The sequence below is a fragment of the Triticum aestivum genome, chromosome 3A (assembly GCF_018294505.1).
Source record: "Triticum aestivum cultivar Chinese Spring chromosome 3A, IWGSC CS RefSeq v2.1, whole genome shotgun sequence".
NCBI classification, from domain to species: domain Eukaryota; kingdom Viridiplantae; phylum Streptophyta; class Magnoliopsida; order Poales; family Poaceae; genus Triticum; species Triticum aestivum.
The window spans coordinates 365,463,838-365,471,314 of record NC_057800.1 but is presented as its reverse complement, the minus strand read 5'-3'; the positions used below and the strand labels follow the sequence as shown (position 1 = coordinate 365,471,314).

Below are 7,477 nucleotides of genomic sequence, written 5' to 3'. Positions count from 1 at the left end.
AGTGCACCTATAGAATTTACCATTGTATTGGGTGTGTTGGGGACACAAGAGACTCTTTGTTATTTGGTTGTAGGGTTGCTTGAGAGAGACCATCTTCATCCTACACCTCCTACGGATTGATAAATCTTAGTCATCCACTTGAGGGAAATTTGCTACTGTCCTACAAACCTCTGCACTTGGAGGCCCAACAACGTCTACAAGAATAAGGTTGTGTAGTAGACATCAAGCTCTTTTCTGGCGCCGTTGCCGGGGAGGTTAGCTCTTGAAGGTATATCTTTAGATCTTGCAATCGAATCTTTTTGTTTCTTGTTTTAGCACTAATTTAGTTTATAAAGGAAAACTACAAAAAAAGGAATTGAGTTTGCCTCAGACACTTCTTCTTTTTAATATCTTTAGTGAGTATGATGGAAAGGAAAATTGTCCAAAGTGTTAGAAGAAGAATGCATTAAAATGTTTGGCACTAAATCTTTGAATGATGAGCATGATTGCAATGTTGTTAGTATGAATTCTTTGAATATCTATGATGCTAATGATATGCAAAGCCACAAGCTTGAGGAAGCTATGTTTGATGAAGATGATATTTTTTGTCCCCCAAGTTTTGATGAGTAAATTTATTATGATGAAAGCATGCCTCCTATTTATGATGATTCTATCGATGAAAGTGGATTTGGAGAGGTCATGACTTTATTTAGTGATGAATCCACTATTTCGGAAGAGGTTCCAATTGATTATGGGAACAAAGTTGCTATCTGTGATGATTATTGTGATGACTTCTATGCTATTAAGAATAATGATAACCATGAAACTTGTCATCATGATTTTAGTTTTCAATTGGATTATGCCTCACATGATAATTATTTTATTGAGTTTGCTCCCACTATTATTCATGAGAAGAATTTTGCTTATGTGGAGAGTAATAAAATTTCTATGCTTGTAGATCATGAAAAGAATGCTTTATGTGATGGTTATATTGTTGAATTCATTCATGATGCTGCTGAAAATTATTATGAGGGAGGATTACATGCTTGTAGGAATTGCTATAATATCAAGTTTCCTCTCTATGTGTTGAAAATCTTGAAGTTATGCTTGTTTTGCCTTCCTATGCTAGTTGATTATTGTTCCCATAAATTGTTTTCTCACAAAATACCTATGCATAGGAAGTGGGAATGTGCTAGTCATATTCTTCATGATGCTCTCTTTATGTTTCAATTCTTATCTTTTATGTGAGCATCATTGAAATCATCATGCCTAGCTAGGGGCGTTAAACGATAGCGCTTGTTGGGGGCAACCCAACTTTATTTTTGTTCCTTGCTTTTTGCTCCTTTTTAGTAATAAATAATTTATCTAGCCTCTGTTATTATTGAGTTTTTATGTTTTAATTGGAACTCTCAATGAAAGCACCAATGTCTGTGTCAAACTGGCGGATCTCGGGTAGGGGGTCCTGAACTGCGCGTCTAAGGTTGATGGTAACAGGAGACAGGGGACACGATGTTTACCCAGGTTTGGGCCCTCTCTATGGAGGTAATACCCACGTCCTGCTTGATTGATCTTGATGAATATGAGTATTAGAAGAGTTGATCTACCATGAGATCGTAATGACTAAACCCTAGAGGCCTAGCTTGTATGTCTATGGTAATGAATCTCTCCCTCCGGACTAAGTCCTCCAGTTTATATAGACACCGGGAGGATCTAGGGTTACACAAGGTCGGTTACAAAGAAAGGAATCTACATATTTGGTCGCCAAGCTTGCCTTCTACGCCAAGGAGAGTCCCATCCGGACATGGGTGCAGTCTTTGGTCTTCGTATCTTCACAACCCATCAGTCCGGCCCGTATTTAACAAGCCGGACGCCCGAGGACCCCTTAGTCCAGGACTCCCTCAGTAGCCCCCGAAGCAGTCTTCAATGGCGAGGTGTTCGGTGCGTAGATTGTCTTCGGCATTGCAAGGCGGGTTCCTCCACCAATGACCTCCAAGTCTGTACTCTTTGGATTCTGTGTATCAACAACTTCAGCTTCCACGTTTCGAGCGGATGCGAGAGGTCAGGGTGTTTTTGCACATAACACCCCGGCCGCGCGAGGGACAACGTCTATTTAACGAGACTGGATCCTAGATCCATTCAACCATCTCACAGAGAAAATCCCCAAAGGTTGCTAGGAAAGAACATGTCAAGCGCTCCCAGCTCCTCCTCCCATCCCTGCGGCCCAGAGAGAGGCGAGTGGGAGAGGTGCTCTATATCCCACGATCAGTTGGTGAAGCTGCACACGCAGGGGTTTCTCCCCCCTATGGATCTGGTCCCTGTTTGAGCAGGGTTGGCCTCCCTTGATGGCAAAACCCAGGCAGAGGATTTCCCTAATCCCTCCGGGGGGAACTAGTGTGTTTCGTCCCCTATCTGCTAAGGGGCATAGGATTTCCAATTCAACCATTCCTTCGAGGGCTTCTGGAATATTATGGCCTCCAGCTGCGTAACTTTACTCCAGCCTCCATCCTGCACATTGCAGGTTATGTCGCTTTATGCGAACTATTCCTGGGGTGTGATGCCCATTTTGGACTGTGGAGAAATTTATTCTGCCTTGTACCATGTAACCATGAGGGATCGATATTTGAAGTGGGCGGAGCCGAAATATTGTGCATTGGCGAGACCGGATACCTATCCGGCATGCCAAAGAGGGCATCTGAAGAGTGGACTTCTGAGTGGTTCTACATCGAGGACGTCATACTCCCAGACCCAGCCCGGAGGGGTCTTCCTTAGTTCACAAGTGTTCCCTTGAAGAAACGTCACAGTTGGCGCCCTAGGAGCCTCGAGGAGGAAGATAGTGCGGAAGTTTGCCAACCCTTGAGCAAGATAAGGACGCTCGCCCAGTCCGGATACACGATGGTTGAAGTAATGGCGACCTCCATAGTGCGGGGGGTCCAGCCACTCCAATATAGAGGACTTCCCATGTGGCACTATAATGGGGAAGATGACGCCTCTCGTTGCGGCACGAAGGGTCCAGACACCCCTGCCGCCCTGGCCAAAATATTGGCCGAACTGTTCAAAGGGGAGGAAGAGGAGTTCCTGCGCATCAAGCACAGGGAAGGATATTCCATTTATAGTCCTCCTAGCTTTGTAAGTTCCCAACTCCTCTGCTCTACTCATTCTACTCCCTGAGCTATGATCAACGAACACTAACCCATCCATTTACAACAGCACTGGCGAAAGATTTCCGAGGGGCTTTACAGCCCTACCCCGCAGCCCGAGGGTCACAATCGGGACCTCGACCCCGGATTCGAAGAGGATCCGGAGATATTCGTGGTGCTCACGAATGGGGTGTTTTACCAAACGAGCTATGACGGCACAGAGGTGGCCACCATCGCCAATTATCCCGGTCTTCTCCTCGCTTCACACGTAAGTAATCCGAAGATATTTGATCCAAAAAAGTTTTCACATACTTCCTCACCCACCGCACTGTCCTGTGCTCAAAAGGGGAGGTGCTCGGCGCGTCATGCTGCCCTAGGGGCATCTTCGAAGAGAGTGGCCCCCACGCCGGGCAAGCCTTCAAAGAGGAAGGCAAACAAAGATACGGCCGAGCCTTCATCAAAGAGGTATGGATTTAGAAATATGGACCTTGGCAGTCACATCCAACTGTGACCTTTATGTTTATCTTGTAATAGGAAAAAAGTGTGCCGGACTATATCCGGGGGTCCGGCTGGTCATACATCCCACAGCCAGGATCCAGATCCTGCCGTAAAGACGGGGGATGATGCGGGGGTGACGCCGAACTGTCCCCCGGCCGAGGATTCGGAGGATGTATCCGTCACTAACTCGGAAGTGGAGAGCGCCATGAATCATCGGCGCCACAGGGCCGTTTTACAAGACCCCAGCTTTCCAGAAGAAGCATTTAATGCCTTTAGCTCGGCTAATGCATACATCCGAGCTGCTCGAGATGGGCTTAACAGAGCCACAAGGTAGTATTTAAAAGATGTGCGGGTAAGTTTACTTTGTCTGACTATGATAACCATATGCCAGTAGCCCCCGAGACTTGAAGCAGTTGGTACAATTGATTTAAGTATCATTGTATAACCAGGTTCTTACGGAGAAGAACAACCTACTAGCTCAAGAGCTGGAAAAGTGTCGGACACAACTATCTGCTGCTACCGCCGAACTGGAATAGCTCAGGAAGGCGTCCTGTGGTAATATTTCCCTCCATCGAGAAACAAAAAATGATATGCCAACTGTGTTGAAACTGCTGCTTTGTCTCATAACAGGGTCGTCAGAACAACCGGAAGAGAAACTGAAGGCCGCTCAAACGAGCGAAAAAGAGGCGAAGAGACAACATGCCGTGGGCGAGCGTGTTCTGACCCGAGTTAGAGAGGAGAAGAACAAACTCCAGGATTCAAACACCAAACTGGGCGAAGAACTGAAAGAGTGCGAGCCTAGCTAGCCGACACTGTGAAGGAGAACAAAAATCCGCGAGGCAGCATATTCAGTACGTGGTCGAATTTACCTTATAACAGTTTGGAGGTAAGAGTGGCTGATATAGCTATGATTGCAGGTATGTTGACGGGCCGTCCCGAAGAGGAGGTGTCCGGATCATCAAGTGATCTTCTGCAAGGGCTGTCGCAATTGCACGAGCAAGCTTGGCAGGCAATGCAGAGTGTATCCAAGGCCTTTTGGCCATCTGCCTCCCCTCCAGGGAATATGGAGGAGCTTGTAGAGCTGTTCAAGGGAGTGCGGCGGCGTATTCGACTATGGAAGATATCGGCCTGCCGAGAGGGTGCGCGAGAGGCCTGGGCCATGGTGAAAACGCGGTATATGAAGCTGAATCCAAATCACATGGCCCGGGTCGCACTGCTAGGGTCAAATGGGAAAGAAATTCCCGTTAGTTTAGTATATGACCAAGTAGAGGTGGCCGCTAGATATTCCCAGCAGGATTGTAAGTTAGATAGTTTGCTGGAGGGTATAGAGGAGGAAATTTTTGAGTCGAAATGACTGTGTATTTTTCCGTCTAGCTGAATTGTAAAATGATTGTCATGGAAGACCTTTTGGCTTTGCCCTCTAGACCCGAAGCCGCGAAGTGTTTCCGAGTACCCGTGCGGCCGAATAGACTGGGGTATGCGTGGAAACCAGGCGTAGGGGTCATAGTTGCTTGAACAAACAAGTTGTATCTGGCTAGTTATGTTACATTACATCATGTAAGAAACATCTTCCGGAGAGAATAATTCCATTAAGGATTCCTCTCACTGGGTGTACATGCGTTAGAGCGCATGTTCGAAATGTAATTGAAAAAAATCGCAGTATATATATATATATATATATATATATTATATATATATATATAGGACAATACTATTCTAATCCTGAGATCAAAATAACTATTTGAATCACAGAATCCCTATATAGAGCTGATCGGATGTTTCTGAGATCGCAGCGAACCGAAAAGAAAAAAAAATCTCCCGTACCTTATCCGGCTTCCCCTCCCCCCGTCGCGCACTTTCCCTCGCAACCACCCCCGATCCCACCCGCAACCCCCCGACCAACTGCCCCCGGCTCCGGCGCACCTGCCGGCCCCGCCTCCTTCCGGCTCACCGCCGCCCCAGCCTCCTCTGGGCGCGGGGCCGTCCGCGCCTCAGCCTCCTTCCGGTGGCACGAGGCCGCCGCCGCCCCCGCCTCCTCCTGGCCCGCCGGCGACCCTGCCTCTTCCTGCCGAGGCCGCCTCCTCCTCCAGGCACGTCGCGCCCGTGCCTCCTTCCGGCGCGAGGCCGCCGCCTCTTCCAGGCACGCCGGTGCCCCTGCCTCCTTCCGACTCAAGGGCACTTCCGCCACAAGGAAGTAGCCCTCCTTCATCCACCGCCCGATGTGTCGCCGCCCCCAATGATCCACTCCTCTCCTCTGGCTCCTGGTCGATGATCATGGCCCATCCTGCTGCTTGCCTCCTTCCTCGCGTATGCATAAAAAAATAGGTGAGTCGCTGCAGTCCAAGTCGCGCCATAGCAGCAGGGCGACTCTTCTAGGATGCATCTCACGCTCAACCGGCTCCAATTTTGCGCGCATGGGGTTGGTGCTGCTCCAGCGAGCTCCTCCATCCCCAGCTTGTCCCTGAATGCAGACACTGCACCGCGCAGGCTCCTACCCACCGTTCCTCCTCTCTGCTTCTTCACTCTTCACTTCTCTAGATTTTGGTGTGTGCACACAAAATGTTCACTAAAATGTCTCAGTGCAGTAGTACCAGTTTTGTGTGTTTGTTTTCCCTTCTAGCTTAGTCCTTGCCTGCTAATTGATATAGCTTGGATTACTTAAGAGTGTTTTTCATGTGTGTTTCTGCACTTTAGGTTGAATTTCACCCTGCATCCCCGACGTAGCGCTTCTCTGGCTCCTCCCCCGCTTGCTGCCAGGTCTGTCTCTCCTTCCTCCCCTGCTTGCCGTCATGTGCGGCGTTGGACGTGGCTACTTGATGGAGTGAAGCTGGCCTCCGAGCACCGTCAGTTGCACTGCACCCTACAAAAAAAGAACAGCCGCAAGTTCAGAATCAGAAAAATTAGAAGTTCAAGAAGAACAAAGGCACTGCCTTCACTCGTGTGCTTGCAAACTGCTAGGTTGTAGCTCGTATGTTGTTTGCAACTATCTTCAATTTCTTCAGTAGCTGGTACACACTTTGCCAAAATCTAGTACTTTCAGAATGGTAAAGTTGATAGTTGGCCTACAGGGACAACCATGTTGATGGCGATTGAAAGAGGATTCTGAAATAATATTATTGAGACTGAAGACCAAGTTTGATAATGCACGATGTCAGAGGATTCCAGGGCTTTCTCTGAGGTGGTTGATGGCTTCCGAGAAATGCGTTCATATCTCACAAGTTTCAGGGGTTCAAGTTCATCTATATAAGAAGGAATTCCAATTTTGTTGCACATCTGTGTGTGGAAGAGGCGCTGAAACTTGATGTGCTTACTATTTCTTTTCTTGTAACACCTAGGTACATCACGTGGTTTCAATCACAGTTATTTTTCACTGCCATGGCCCGACACCTCCTCCATCTCGGTGCCACCGTCATGACCTAGCCTACATTTGCTGGTTGCTTCTAGCTGATGTTGTTGCGTCCTGCCTCGCCGTCTAACTGATGTTAGTGCGCTGCTGCTGCAGTTCAGCTAGAGTGGGAGAAAGATCTCTGTGAGAGTTTAGCTGCTGTTGCTGTCTTTAATTTTTGTTTTTGAACTTGTTGGTTAAAGATAATGATGTTGCTTTCTACATATGGCCTTCCTGTGGATGTATCATTTCTCCATCCGCTTGGAAGCTTCAACATTCTGAATGATCATAACAAAATAAAATACAATCTTAGTGTGCTTTATCATGTTTCTGGTAGAAGTAATTTTTTGACGTACAAAGGGAAATTCATAGCATATTGAAAACAAACCAAACATGACCTTGTAGAAAATGGAGTACAGTGTACTATCTTGCTGAATTGCAACATTTGGAACATCAGTAAAGTGTACAATCTTGCTGA

The 7,477-nt window shown here is 47.3% G+C and overlaps 1 long non-coding RNA gene across 1 annotated transcript; it reads left to right on the top strand.

Annotated features, from left to right (window-relative positions):
* The first annotated feature begins 5,429 nt into the window (after positions 1 to 5,429).
* On the top strand, positions 5,430 to 7,223 carry LOC123061299 (uncharacterized). Its single transcript, XR_006428874.1, has 2 exons — positions 5,430 to 6,572; positions 6,683 to 7,223. It is a non-coding gene; the product is annotated as an uncharacterized lncRNA (long non-coding RNA).
* The last annotated feature ends 254 nt before the right edge of the window (positions 7,224 to 7,477 follow it).